Raw genomic sequence first — 15,168 nt, 5'->3', positions numbered from 1 at the left:
GTCAGCTTCCGAAACTCTAAGGATACATGTACAGAAGAATTTTTATGAAGAATATTGATCGGTTATGATTTTCAGCGAGAATCTCGACTCCAATCTAACCTCTGTTTTGTGAGGAACAATGTATTAGACCAAAGTTCCCCTTTTTATGTATGTATGTATGTATGTATGTATGTATGTATGTATGTATGTATGTATGTATGTATGTATGTATGTATGTATGTATGTATGTATGTATGTATGTATGTATGTACGTCTGTCTGTCCGTCTGTCTGTCTGTCTTTCTTTCTGTCTGTCTGTCTGTCTGTGATTTGTCCGGATTTGATTGTCTTGTTTGCGTATATAGCTTTGCACATCAAGGTCACTCCCCGAGGCAGATGACTGAGCCCTTATCAACCAAAATAACAAAAGGGGAAAAAACAAGTGATAATTGTTCGGAATTCTCCACGCCAGACCTTGCTGCAATGAATCCCAACTGTGTGTGATCATGCTACTTCGATACTAACACGGCTCTACCTTCAGGCAATTTCGCATTTCCTGGAAACGCAGGCACAAACAGGAGAAAACACACACAATTTGTGTTCGCTTTAACAGACTTCAATCAGAACCTGAAACGACGAAAAAAAGGACATTGCGAACTGAAGTTGGTTAAAAACAAGCGCGCGTGGTAATAGTCCAATCACGTAAGGGATACCACACGAGGAAACAACACGTTAGAGCAATTTTTGTCGACTAACGCGAACAGGAAAACGTAAAAAAGGGAGCTCGTTGCGCAAACATAGGAGAGGACCTCATACAAACCATTAACCGTTGGTCAAGGTAAATAGCGCATGATTTATCGCAAAGAACTATTGCAACTGGAATATTACCATGTAGGGGCTCTCACTGTCTTTTACAGTTTTTATCACAACTGGAAGTTGTGATATAGAGGTGGTTTCAACCGGTGTTTGATGTCGTCCATTTCCGTAAACGACAAAAAGTCAAAAACTGCTGAACAGACTGCGTTGATATTTGATACCGATACATAGACTGGTTCCAAGGTTCCAATTCCGAAAAATGGAGCCAAACGGAGTGCCGGTTAGATAGTTTTGGGAAATTTCTAACCCCCCTTTTTATCTAATTGATTTTAGGGGTCTTTCATATATGTAGTTTTGGAATGTACACCAATCCTGCATTGTGGACTGTTTTATGAGTTGTTGAACAGAAATGAGGTTTTGATGAATGTTAGAAATATGCAGGATGGCTGATTCGAAGTACAAGAGATTTCTATGGTCTTTTGGGCTCAAAAGCATTAAAAAAAACATATTTCATAGTTTAGATTCTCACTTTTGAGATGACCCTAGGCATTTGCTAAGTAAACATCCTTGAGTCAATATACAGACTTTGACATTCCAGAGATTAAGTATCCACAGCCTCACATGTCACAGTCTTTCACTACAATGGTATGGCCCAAACCCATTGTTATCAATGGAGAGTGTGGACCTGTCTACAGGAAATTGGGGTGAACAGGTTAGACAATGACGTTACAAGTTGTAGGTTAGTTATCAAGGTAGCACCAGCATAGAGTCCTGAGCATCTGTCCATGTGTTCTCACAGCAAATTACAGGGAAAAATATAATTTGAGAAGTTTCTCTCCTTTAAATAGAAGTATATTACAATTTAAACCTGTCATGGATAGATTGCTCTCAAATGATGTGAAACACAGTAATTGCCCATTAGCAACAAATCTATAGCAAGATGTATGTAAAGTTCATAAACTTACACAAGGTATAAGACAAAAGATGACCATGACTTTGCTACTTTTCAACATTTATTTCAATCAGATTTCCCCAGCTTAGTGTATAATTTTGTAATCTTAATTACTGTCAACTTAGCTTTACTAACTTATTCATACCTCATTATTCTTACACTACTGTTATACCTTATAACCACAACTTTCAAGAGATGCATATATGATTGTCACTTAACAAACAATTTACAAATATGTCTTCTGCTTTTTCTCCATATACATATACATGTCTCTTTTCTCATAAAAATGAGCTTAAAATCGCAATGTGAAAATAGTCTTTCAGCTATATGTTGCTCATTGACTTCGTGGTCTGCCTAATTCACAGTGAGTGTGGTTGCTGATCAATGCCGATAATACTAGGCGGTCATTATGTCCAAGCGCCATTGGCGGTATTTTTATTAGCTCATATTTGGTTTTATACCGGTATATAATACCAAAAAGAGCTTATATGATGACTGTATGTCTGTATATTTGTGGGTATGTGCGGATGTATGTCCGTCACACAAAGGCTCCCATACCGCCAAAGCTACCATCTCAGTATTTGGTGTACAGGTAGATGTAGGGGTTGAGATGTGAATTTGTTCAAATGAACATATCAGTGTCAAAAATGTGCAAATGAGGTAAGAAAAAGGAAATTCTGCATGTGTGCAGGAGTTACAAGCCAGTAAGAAACAGGCAAACTCCACTTTCTTGAGTCATTTCCTGTCATTGTTTATGAACTGTTACATATTAACAGAACTGCCTAAACCATAGACAGTAGAGGGGAGGAAGACCGTCAGTAGAGGGGAGTTGTTTATGAACTGTTACATATTAACAGAACTGCCCAAACCATAGACAGTAGAGGGGAGGAAGACCGTCTATGGTCAAACTAAGAGGGGCTAGCTGCCTTTCAGCTATGCATGTTGCTAAAGTTGACCTCCAGTACCTAAAATTTCAGACCTTAATTACTTTTGTCATTCTTGTTTTTCTGGTTTAAATATTTCTTGTTGTTTTTCTGGTTGTACTGTGCAGAAATCATTGTCATAACATCAACGTAGAATTTTCCTCCACTGAACAGATAGAAACAACATTTATTGTTGATCATTGGTAACCCATACTGGTATGTACCAATTCTGATCAAATTTGAGCGGCACCGTATAATTGCAGTATTTTTTAACATAATGACCATAGGTCATTATCACATCTGGAAGTTGTGATATAGGGTTAGCTTCAACCGGTGGTGGACAGTGTCCATTTTCCGTAAACGACAAAAAGTCAAAAAACCGCTGAACAGACTGCATTGATATTTGGTAGAGATATTCAGACTAATTCCAAGTTCCAAGGTTCCGATTCCGAAAAATGGAGCCAAACGGAGCAGCGGTTAGATAGTTTTGGGAAATTTCTAACCCCCCTTTAACTAATTGATTTTAGGGTCTTTAATATATGTAGTTTTGGAATGTACACCAATCCTGCATTGTGGACTATTTAATGAGTTGTGGAACAGAAATGAGGTTTTGATGAATGTTACAAATATGCAGGATGGCTGATTCAAAGTATCAGAGATTTTCATGCGCTTTTGGTAATAAAATTGCTAAAAAAACAACATATTTAATGTTTTAGATTTCTCACATTTGTTATGACCCTTAACATTACAGACTTGATGACATAACTAGCTGCTGGACCTGTTTACTGGCGCATTGATTTAAAGACAAAGATCTTTTTATTTTGTAATAAGGACGTGTGATTTCGTAAAACATAGTCTATTAGCCTGGAAATGTGATTTTTGCGAATATTGCTTACCCCACTGACAAACAGTGTGGTTTGAAAATGGCTGGAATTCGCTACTTCAGGACTTTGTTTTCTGTGTGCATTTACTGACAAACTCCAAACCCGCAGCACCTACCCATTCAGTATTTCATGTACAGGTGTACCCAGAGATAGAGTAGTTTCACAATGTGCCAGTTGTGATCAAGTGCCATTGGCGCTATTTTTCATTATAAACAGAGCTAGGTATACCTGACCAGCGATGTTAGTGAGAGAGTTTCAAATTGTTTCTGTTATGAGTGCTTATTCGAGTCAAGTTTGTCCCCACAACCGTTTAGCAGTCCACTGATATTCATGTCTGCTGTATCAGATCTCCATCGTTCTATGAGTTACCAGGTATTTTTTACCTGTTTTAGATATCCTACCTACAGTTGGCTCGTTCTTGTCGCGTGTCCTCAGTCCTGTCAGCGATATGTGCCGGTCGACTCGTTTCGCGTCATATTTCATTCCTATATCTCTAGACTGGAGAATATATATATATATATATATATTATATATATATATATATATTTATATATATATATATATATATATATATATATATATATATATATATATATGCATTTGTTTTAGCCTGGCAAAAAGGACAATGTATAGGCTATCGAAGGCGAGCCTTCCGTACTTATAATTATCTTAATCAAGCCACCATTGTATTTTACGTCACTGCTATGGAAGAATGTGTATTGTACAGTATTATCTTGGCAGCGAGCTCAGTATTGTGTACAATACTCATGGCCAGTGTGACTTGGAACGTATTTTTGTGAACATTAAATAAGCACGTTTTGTGTGACAACAAAACACACACACACACACACACACACACACACACACACACACACACATATATATATATATATATATATATATATATATATATATATATATATATATATATCTGTGTGTGTGTTTGTGTGTGTGTATGAGGTATGATGTATGTATATGCGTATATGTATGTGTGTATTTGTATGTATGTGTAATTCATGTTGCAATTCTTTTATTTATTTATTTATTTATTTATTTATTTATTTATTTATTTATGTGATTCTCTTACTTATTAGTGTTAGTTCGTCGATATGTTTGATTGCTTACAATGTATGTGACAGTCATGTAACGTTATGTTAATACGTTATCGATTAGTGTTTCCAAGGAGATACATTGTACTGTCCCTCAACATTTTAAAGATGTACTAGGTTCACTGAAGATTGGTATAAATTTTCGGCGCGCATGACTTCATGGTTTTGCTGCAACTTCGATAAGTGGACTGTAGATTTAGATACAATGGGGGAGCTCATGAACTATGAACGGGCCATCGAAAGTGAGAATTCTGATCGGTGGAGCCAACGCAATTGCAATGTCAAGGGGTAATGCCACAGCGATCTCTTATAGGAAAAGTATAGATTGTTCTTACGACTGCAAGTCAGGGGGGTAAAACTAATCCTGTTTACTATAATTGCCTCCTTTTCATAGAAAATTCCCAACATCAGAGGGGAATGGATATTTCGGGAGCTTCGGTGTAATTTTTAGTCATTTCTCGTCGCGTGACGTGAACATCCAAATCTAAATAAATATGAAGTTGAGCGTACATATCGTGAGCCATCTGTCACACGTCTTTCCTACTTCACCCTGGACCCAACGCATGTTTTCTTCTCTGACTCTGGAAATAAATAGCACATTCGTCACGACTGCCTCTTGTCGAAACCAGTATCACAAAATATATATCGGACTGATTGATTCTGCGAACACGCAATTACTGATCGGAACGCATGTTGTTCGTCCATGTCAAAAGTATGATGAGTTTGCGCAGAGAGGGCTAACCGTTGCTTTAAATTAAATTAGGACAGACTCTCTCCCTTTCCCCATTATCCTTGTTGATTCCTGGCTTTTAAGTGAAACGCTTGGAGCATGGAGCCCACTCTTCGATAATTCCATTATTGGAAGAGCGTTTTAACGGCTTTGCTTATCTCGTGATCTCTACTCAGAGCTAACATGCACTGGATGAAAATAACACTCCGCATTTCCAAAATACGCGGACATTGAGCCGCATACAAACACACGTTTCGAGTTTTATTTTTAGCCTCCATATAAAGATCTAGGTGTTGAGGTATCGATAATCTTAAGCATAATTAATGCTGTTGGTAAGAGATAAAGCAAAAACAAGAGAAAGGAAATAAAAAAGTGCACATATATGACATCCTGCTCGAAAATATTAAACATGCAAATAAAAAGAACTACATTACTCGATTGAGTAGATGACTGAAAACGTTCAGACACATAATGCCAAAAGCAGACATATTTACTCTTCGCTGAGACGTCACTGCGAAACGCGCTGAAATTACCAGGAACGGGGAAGGTTTGTCCGCTCAAAAAAACATGTTATGATCTATCGAACGTTCCCTGAGGCGATTTGATATTAGCTTCATTACAACGGCAGAACACAACTTGTTTACCTCAAACGACGGGACGCAATAACAGCAAGTTGAACGCAAAAACAACAAATTTCACGAGCTTTGCATGCTCGGTAGCCAGAGGGGTGTGTAGCATTGCTCGTTCTGGTATTTGACGTCTTTTTTACCTGAAATTGCCAAGTCCATTGGTAAAATGTGTAAATCATGCTCGTTAATCAGCCCGTCCAGCCTCACATATGATTTCAATCGAGCTTTGAGCACAAATGAAATCTCCCATCCCCACCCCTAGAGTAGGGCGCGCCTCGTAATCAGCAAATTTTCATTTTGTTTACCATTTTTCAGTGCTGATATGCTGCAGCCTTGCAGACTCGTTGTTGATCCCGTGAAGTAAATTAAAGGGGGCAGTCGTCGGAACTCTGCTCAAAGGTTGCCAGGGACCCTACGTGACGACCGATGTAAACACTGTATCTAGGGTACGTTGGCGATTGATGAAAGTTGAATCATCTTTGTTAACAATAAATGTCGTAAAATTTAAATGTTGCAGTTATGTTGACTTGATGCATCTAGATATCATGCATGGAATACATTGTTTGTAAACAAGAAAGTCGCAAAATATGTGCGATGATCTATATGTTGTGACGAACTACCCAAACCCGATTTTGATCGTAAGGGACGTCTGCTGCTTTCCATTAAACTGATATATAAATGGGTGTTTGATGAGGGCGTTTTATAAGCTTGAGCCAAACATATTATGGGATTAAGAAAAACGGGGTATACATTCGGTAATTTAACAACAGGCACGACAAAAATAGCTGTATCGTGCTACATTGGGATGTTCCTGTAGTGTTCGAATAACTGTTAACTCTTTTTCGACGGAAACATATCTGTTCATTCCTGCAACTTAAAATCGCTTAAGTATATACTGCTAACAGGGTAGATCATGCAATTAACGGGAAGGTCAAGTCAAGGCAGATTGAATGAACCGAGACAACGACAATGCAGCAGAGATTAACCGACAGTGCTCCCTAGACATAAAAGTAGCGGAGGGAAACGCGAGAAAGACACATCTGATGATATTCGAGTCACAAACTGCGATGCTCTTGAATTGAGTCTAATTTTAGAATCTAGCTTCATGATTGTAGTTTCATTTTTTTCGATCACGGCGCTGCGACTACCGTCTCGGGGCACGCCGGGCACACAAAGGTGTTTGCCAATACGCCGTGAATGCAAAACGCATGAAGGCGAGGCTTTGCATTATTTTCTACCCGTATTTCTACTTGATATCGTAATAACACGAGGCATATGTACCTCTTGGTAAAGGGATACGTCACTTTTTACTTTTTTATGTATAAATGCTTTCTAGCATATTTTGGCACTTTTCTTTTCTCTGATTTCTTTCTTGTGGGTCACGTATTCCTTCTTTTGGCTTGTTTACACAGTTCCCCCTTTCCAGCAGCATGTGCTGCTCCTTTATATATTTGAAATTGGATGTCGCCTTGCTCTTTGTCAATCGGTTCTTATTTGCCGAGATGCAAGCGAATTCAGAGAAAGTCTACTAAACTGATGGCATCAATCGTATTTGAACACCGACTGTACAAAATGAACACAAACCAATAAAAACCCACCTCCCAAAAAGACCCAGGGGTATCTGGTAAATTACGATCACCATGGCGTTTTACTTCGCCACTAAGTATGTTATGTATTTACATGACAATACAAAAACATAGCCAGTTTTATTGGCGGGTCGATCACACTCAACGGAAGTAATAATATCTGCAGTAAATTTGAAAACGCCGCCAATACATAAAATATTCCGCACTTTTATTCCCTTTGATAATCGCACGACAGTCGCAAACCGAACGGCTTCGTTATATTACCCATGCGCTAATGCGCCGTTTGATGTGCATCATGGCCTGATAGCGGACGTTAAAGGATATTAATGGGCCGTTGGATTTTTTAAGTGATCGCGCGATGCCTTAATGGTATTTGACGTTGACATCAAATCTATTTAATATTAATGTGATAAATCGCGCGTTCCAAGAGAATGATTTGTGTGAGATTCGTCTGGTTGACCTTTATTTACATATCAATGAAGTTAAGAGTTTGACGATGTACACTAAGCGTATCATGCTAACGCTTACGATCGCGCCGTCTGAGAGAGTTAAAGTTTTGATATTACATGTGGACTGTACACACTTTCAAACTTCACTTGCACAAATATTCTGTTTAATCTCTGCTGTAACAATTTTAAGAAAATTGAGCAAACATAAATAATAGATGCTAGAAATACTGGGATATCAATGTTGAGGCGTACACGTAAAGTTCCCTGAGCTGAAAGTAAACGAAGTTTGTACGCGCATTTCATATTTTTTTCGATCGTCGAATATGCCGCCATTGCCGGCCGCATCAGTCGCGTTTTATGTGACCAGCGGAGCAGACACAAACTTTAATCAAATACGCTAAACCGTACTTCACCGCGAGAGCATTTTGACTCGCGTGTCGTAACCATGGCAACGCCCGCTAACAATAACTGATACGGAATTGGAGCGGACCGCAGTTCTCATTTTCGAGCGACCTAATCAAGGAGTAGCGCGCGTCGGGGTTCGGTTACAGCGGCGTACGTAATTAGTTGCTGAATAAAGAGACGGATGACTGCTTCCCAGGGCTCGCCGATTGGCTAGACTTCATTAATATTCTTAATGAGCACTCTTTATCGTATCAAATTATATTCTCTCTTTTCCTAAGTGCGACAGAAACGTTTGATATTTCAGCTTATAATGCCAGCTTATCTTTGCATCGAACCATGCGCGTACAATAATGAAGGAAATTGACAATTTAATTTATTTGTTGTATTTAAAATGCACTATGGATGGTGTGTATACCTGCGTGTTTTTCAAACGGATGGTGCGATATACCGTCACGGCTAGGTTTTAATTATGCCAAAGTTGAGTGATCAATCTAACAAAGTGGCACAATCAAAGCATACATAAACGAATGGATACCCTTGACAACTTCATGCCCCGGCGTTTAACACGACCACCTGTTGACTGCAGCGGACAAAACGCTAATCTTCTTTAAAAAACTCAGTGGCCTAGCGCTGACGCTATAAGCGCGCTGCTAACATCACACATGTGGAACACTTGTTTGTGTTTTGAAAGACATACAGGATGCGATAATGGTTTCAGTGCCCACCCATGGTGTCAACAACGTTAGAAATTCGACGTGCAGCCGACAGCGTGGACGTTACAATCTATCAAATTTATTACTGCTTCATTGGTTTGGCTAAAGTGGTCTTAAATTTAGTGTTTTTTTAAGCATCAAGGACAAATCGTCGATTCATACCTAGGCCATCATGAGTCCTTGACGTGTGTTTCCGTTGCGTGTTTTACCGACATTTTGGGCTAAACGAATAATAGAAATTATATATTCGCCGCTTTTTGTTCGAAATCCGTGTAATTTATGAAAAAAAATACAGTTTCTTATAAGCCGAGGCCCCGTCATCAAGATGCACTGAATTTTTTGGGTGGGTCGATTTTTTTTCTGTATAATTATTGAAAGAAATGTGTGTATTGACTCGATTACCAGGCTCCAGCGAAAGTGACACTGAGCTCCTTTTGCACTTTTTGGAACAAACAAACCAGTTAAAGTTGAACGTAAATAGACTGTACCAGGATAAAAAAAATTGCGTGTCTCAGTGAGTTATAAAGTTGATGTCGTCTGGAGCACGAACAAGCCATAAAAATGAAGTGGCGCGTGACCGAAATGAAGAACGAGTCACTCTTTAAGTCATGTTCTAGACGGGCGAGACGCAAGGAACTAAACTTTTAAGTTATTGCGATCTTGTACCGATGTTCGAATTTGATAAGGGTGTACGGCTCTCAGAGACAAGGATGGACTTTAAAGTTCCAAGCGCTGGAAATGTTAACCATGCATTGCAAACGCTTATGTAAAAGTTTGTTGAGACATTCCGTCCGCACCTAGGACAGGGACAGCGGTACTGCTGTCGACCAATGAAATCCTCCGATCGCAAGCACAAATAGATTAGTAATTATTATACTGTATGCCACAATATGCGCAAAAATACAGCTTTACGAGCCCTACTCTTCTTTGATCCATACAAAATCGAAACATGTCAAAAAGGACACATTCTCTGATTAGCTGTTAATAGACTTAACTTTTGCCGTCAAAAGCACAATAAACAACTTAAAAGATACTCAACACGCACACTTTTAGCCAAAGAACTAAGAAAATACATTTTGCCGCAAAGGTGACGACATACAAACTCATCTTGTAAGTTATGTATTCATTCGGTCTGTCGTTTCATTGACTGATTGATTGATTCATTTTATTTTATTAGTTCATTCATTCATTCAATTATCCATCCATCCATTTATTCATCCATCCATCCATCCATCCATACATGCATGCGTGCTTGGATGCATGCATGCATCCTTCAATTCATTCATTTGTTTATTCATAAATTCATTCATTCATTCATTCATGCATTCATTCATTCATTCATTCATTCATTCATTCATTCATTCATTCAATCGTTCATTCCTAAACAGACAGACCCGGGCGAGAGAAAACTTTTCGACTGTCTTGTGCTGCGTTGGTCGGCAGAGAGCGGAAAACGTTTCACAAAATACACGCCGTCGATCAGTTGAGGTCACAAATAATATATTATAAGACCACATCAAATTACAACATGTTTCCTTGTCAATTTTGATTATAACTGATCACAAAGTACGCGGTCGGATTCATGGCCAACATTTGCATAATCAGCACCCTTCAAGGTTCTGATACATCGAAAATACGTATCGGTAATTTGAAGAAAATAGCTGATTCTGACTACCAGTGTAAAGCAAGTAGCGTAAATGTTGAGGGCTGTGGGGGTCAAAGGTGAAACTGGTTGTCTGTTTTAATTTCCGGTCTCTCCTCAAAGAACTATGAAACAGTCACGTGATATATTGATCAATCGATTTTTCTCTGCGTCTGCCTTTGGCGCGGTTGTTTACATGATCGCGTAGCGCATAAAGTAAGCGGATGTTGTATGTTACCACAACAATAAGGAATTAGTAAAATTAAATGTGAAAAAATGACACCATATCATGCGTGTATGGATATGCACGCTGTTCTTTTATCAAACGAACAAGGCAAGGAAAGTCACCTGGATGAGAGCCATAGTTAAAATAGAAACAAAATATGGCCACTGATCTGGACTTTTGACAACCGAATGTAGACCTGTCACGTGGTCAGTTTCCCTAAAACACATCACATTGATTAAAATAAAACAGCTGTTTTTTTTCTGATAAAATCAGTTTTTTTGAAGAAGGAGCGGCAAAGACAGCCCACGTACTATCACAGGTTATTAAATCGCCGCTGTGACAGCGGTGTTTAATTGTACGACCGGGTGACTGAACTTTAGACGCTGTTCTTTCAACCTGGTGGGGTCACCGTGATGAAACGACGATCTGTAATCGGGCCCGGAAACTGTCAGTCTCGCCCTATCAATAATGCAGTGCGCGTGCGTGATGCGTAGGCCGACACTCTGCGCCACACCTGATTAATGCATATGCAATATCCGATTGTCTGATTGTTATCGCTACATACCCACAATGCACCGCACTTTGTAAACAAATAATACTTCAAGGGAAAAGAAGCCAGTATAGGTCTTACTATTTGTCCGTTCGGTATCGTTATGAGATTTTACATGGTACAGCATCTCTAACATCCTGAAAGGCAGATCAGCAAATCATGATATAACACAACAAACGTGAACGCTGGCACATGACGTACCAATTTATGCTAATTAGCCAACGGCTGCCCTTTCCAATGTATATATATATATATATATATATATATATATATATATATATATATATATATATATATATATATATATATATATATATATATATATATATATATATATATTTATATTTATAAATGGCCCATCTTTTAAATATTGCGGTGTTTTGGCATAGAAATGCCTAAACAGCAAGAGTTCTCTTCAATACTGTGGAGAATTTTCGTTGTTTACAATTTCGAGTTGTTTACCTCCATGCTCTTTGGTTGTGATGGCATCATTATTGGTGTTTTCACATGTCCTGAACTGAAGGACAACCTTCCATGTTTATTAGGGAAAAGTGTTTTTCGCTTTACGCTCAGTGCTGTGTCTCTTATTTTCACTCATCGTCATTACGTTTTGATCTTCCCAATGGTAGGGCCAAACAGTTTATCTAACAGCTATTCTGAGTTACTGGGGTTTTCCGTCATGACATGTGTCATCATACGAAGGATGCACCATACGGCGAATTCTGCGCATTTGACGCATGTCCGATTTCCTATCTAGTGACAGAGTATTCACGTGGGTGTAATATACACCCCCCTCTCTCCAAGCACTCTCCAGCTTCAAAGGAGCCTTCCGTTCATCTTTGGCAGCGCGCCATGACCAGAGGGATTTCAACTCACACACACTTTTATGCCAAATTGAGTTTCACTCTCACGCATGCGTAGTGGGACCCCGTACGACATGTACTGAGGCTTAGTGGAAACATGACGACCTCAAGTACACCCTCCATCGTGTCTTTGACACAAGCTTTAAATGAGGATATGTAGCGTGAAATTTTGCATTTCAACCCCGGTATTACACCAACTGCCATGTAGCGTTGCACGTAAAGGAATAGGGACGGGCCGGGGGGACAATGCTTGGGCTTATTAGCTGTTTGAAAACACGCATGTCTCAAATGCTCCTAGAGTTAAGTTGGATGTTTAGAGGTACTAAAATAACACTGAGGCTGAAGAGATTTCTGACTATCTTAATCGATACTTAAAACAGAACACATTTAATGCTTATTAAAATAAGCCACTTAAAGCGAATCGATAGACTATACATAGGCTTCACTTTAAAAATCGATCGACGCGACCGTGTTATACTCCATAATGTTCTGAGTGGTCTGGTCGCATAATGGTGTCTTGATTTCACGAGCAGCTTTAAAAGTAGACTGTTCCATTTGTCGCTGAGAGTGGATTTATACCCTCCCCCTGTTATTTTTGTATTCCTGAAACTCATTCGTGCAATTTCATTAATGCAACTCACCTCATTTGGGTGTCTGACACAAGCTATGCCGTTCAGACGTTCGACCCTGTGTCACACTCATAGCCTTAAAAAGTCGCCAGAACCATGCGACGTCGTCGCTGGTTGTCGCAAATAAGCGTGAACGAGGTTCAGGCCAATAGAGGTATACAATTCGAACCATACTTCATTTGTTTTTGTGTTTTGATAGCATAGACAGCTATAGACGACCATAAAGACATTGATTCGAAGCTGTAACTCCCGCAAGCGGTTTTTAACTATGCACGAACAAGCCCAGCTCCCCGACACTGCAGGCAAACAAGTCGCCGCATTGAAAAGGTGCTTCTATACAATGTAATTTCTATGGCTACACGTCTAGGTTGTATGACAGTTTAATATTAATATCTGTCAGGAGCCTTTTGACGCGTTGCAAGGTCTTTACATGTATTTATAACGTTGTAAGGGTCTGAAATTGTAAATCTTGGATTCGCCGCTCTCTATTCATTTTATTTAACTTTCGATATCGTGCTGTGGGGTCGTATTTTGATACAAATGTTCGCGTTTTAATATCGAGGGGTGGAGCCTATCGCTGGACCATCTGTCACAATAATTACAAATTATTCCGTTCATCTAAACATGCGTAGAGAAACGCACCGTGGCTTTATTGTTCTCGGTTCTAATGTTGCTATGTGGACGTGTGTACCGTATTGCCGATGCTGAGTGCCCGCCTTAAAACCGCCTGTAGTCACCGCCGGTGTCATTCACTTTCCGCCGAACGCGTATGTAATTTTGGTTGGTAATTGCTCCTCGCGAAGTCGCGGTCGGGTACCGTGGAGTGAGCGACAGTGAGTACATAACAGTCGATTACATTAAAATATTACTAGTAGCAAAGAGTCGTGCGTGACCCCGTAGTTAAAACGACTCTGTCACTGCGCTAGGCAGGGCATAGCTGAACGATAGATGCGCGGTTTCACATGACGTGGCATCGACGAATAATCACCCAGCATCAGTGTACACACAGGTAGGAATGATCATCTCTCTCTCTCTCTCTCTCTCTCTCTCTCTCTCTCTCTCTCTCTCTCTCTCTCTCTCTCTCTCTCTCTCTCTCTCTCTCTCTCTCCGTGTTACTTTATCACAGAATTGTTCATGAATCGTTAGATGAATGTGTAAACGTTTGAGTCTACATGTCGCGTGTCTTTTTCAGGATGACGCGAAGTACAGGAGAGACTTTTCGTTGGCAACGAGTGAAAAGAGAACGTTTCAGAGAGACACGGCGTTCGTACACCGATGAAGCATCGCTACATCAGAATGCCAAATGAGGGTTTTCTGTGTCGCGCTTATCGATGGCGACGCCGTAGTTTTTGCCCTTATCGATTTGTCGGTCTTCCCGCACGATTTTCAATAACCAGAGACAAACATTTGGATCGATTTTACGTGTCTGCGATCAGTCAAAGTCTTGAAGCGAGCTTTCAAAGCATTGGATGGATATGGTTCGCCTCGTAATTGCTATTTTCATTTCATATATTTTTCCCCTTCAATACGCCTGTTGCACTCCCCAAATGTCTCCATGCTTAGATTGTTTGTTTCACCGATTTCTACCAATCAGAATCATATTTATGGCAGCAATGCACACTAAAACAAGATTTGTTGGCTCTCACGAAATGTACATGTCACGAGGCATGTGCGTTAATGTACACCATAATCGCTGGTAATGTTTTCGGCAAACTGTGCGATAATTTACCACCGCTCACTCGTTGCCAAGGAGACGATACGAGACCTGCAGTTTTCTTCCGGGAGGAAATGAATTTCGAATTATATAAATCGTCTCATTTACTATCAGCACAGGACAATGAGGTTGTTTTATTAAACTGACAAAGGTTAGCGGAAGAGGCCTGGTAGATGCATTTTTTGTCTTGTTGTAACATTTTAATAATTTTGTTTAGACGCGGCTGTTATGATAATATGCAACGTATCACAAACAGGAAATTAAGCCTATGAATTATGGTTACTTATTGTGAACTGAATGATATGTTGTATATTCAACAAACATCGGAATGGCTTTCTCCCTACACTGAGCTATGACTGTTCGCTGGAAA

General features: G+C 39.6%; 1 protein-coding gene across 4 annotated transcripts in view; it reads left to right on the top strand.

Annotated features, from left to right (window-relative positions):
* Nucleotides 1-15,168, top strand: part of LOC139115846 (uncharacterized) — a 100,604-nt gene that overhangs the window by 70,051 nt on the left and 15,385 nt on the right. The window contains exon 1 of one of the 4 annotated variants that reach the window (XM_070678235.1): nt 13,670-14,093. The exons of 2 other annotated variants lie outside the window; for them this stretch is intronic. The gene's annotated coding sequence lies outside the window, so the exon portion shown is untranslated. Of the gene's footprint in view, nt 1-13,669; nt 14,094-15,168 lie in introns of those variants that run through there. One more of the 4 variants, XM_070678238.1, reaches the window with a different exon arrangement.

Source organism: Ptychodera flava, chromosome 17, assembly GCF_041260155.1.
Source record: "Ptychodera flava strain L36383 chromosome 17, AS_Pfla_20210202, whole genome shotgun sequence".
Taxonomy (NCBI): Eukaryota; Metazoa; Hemichordata; class Enteropneusta; family Ptychoderidae; genus Ptychodera; species Ptychodera flava.
The sequence above is the reverse complement of the archived record's forward strand: the minus strand, read 5'-3'. Positions and strand labels throughout refer to the sequence as shown.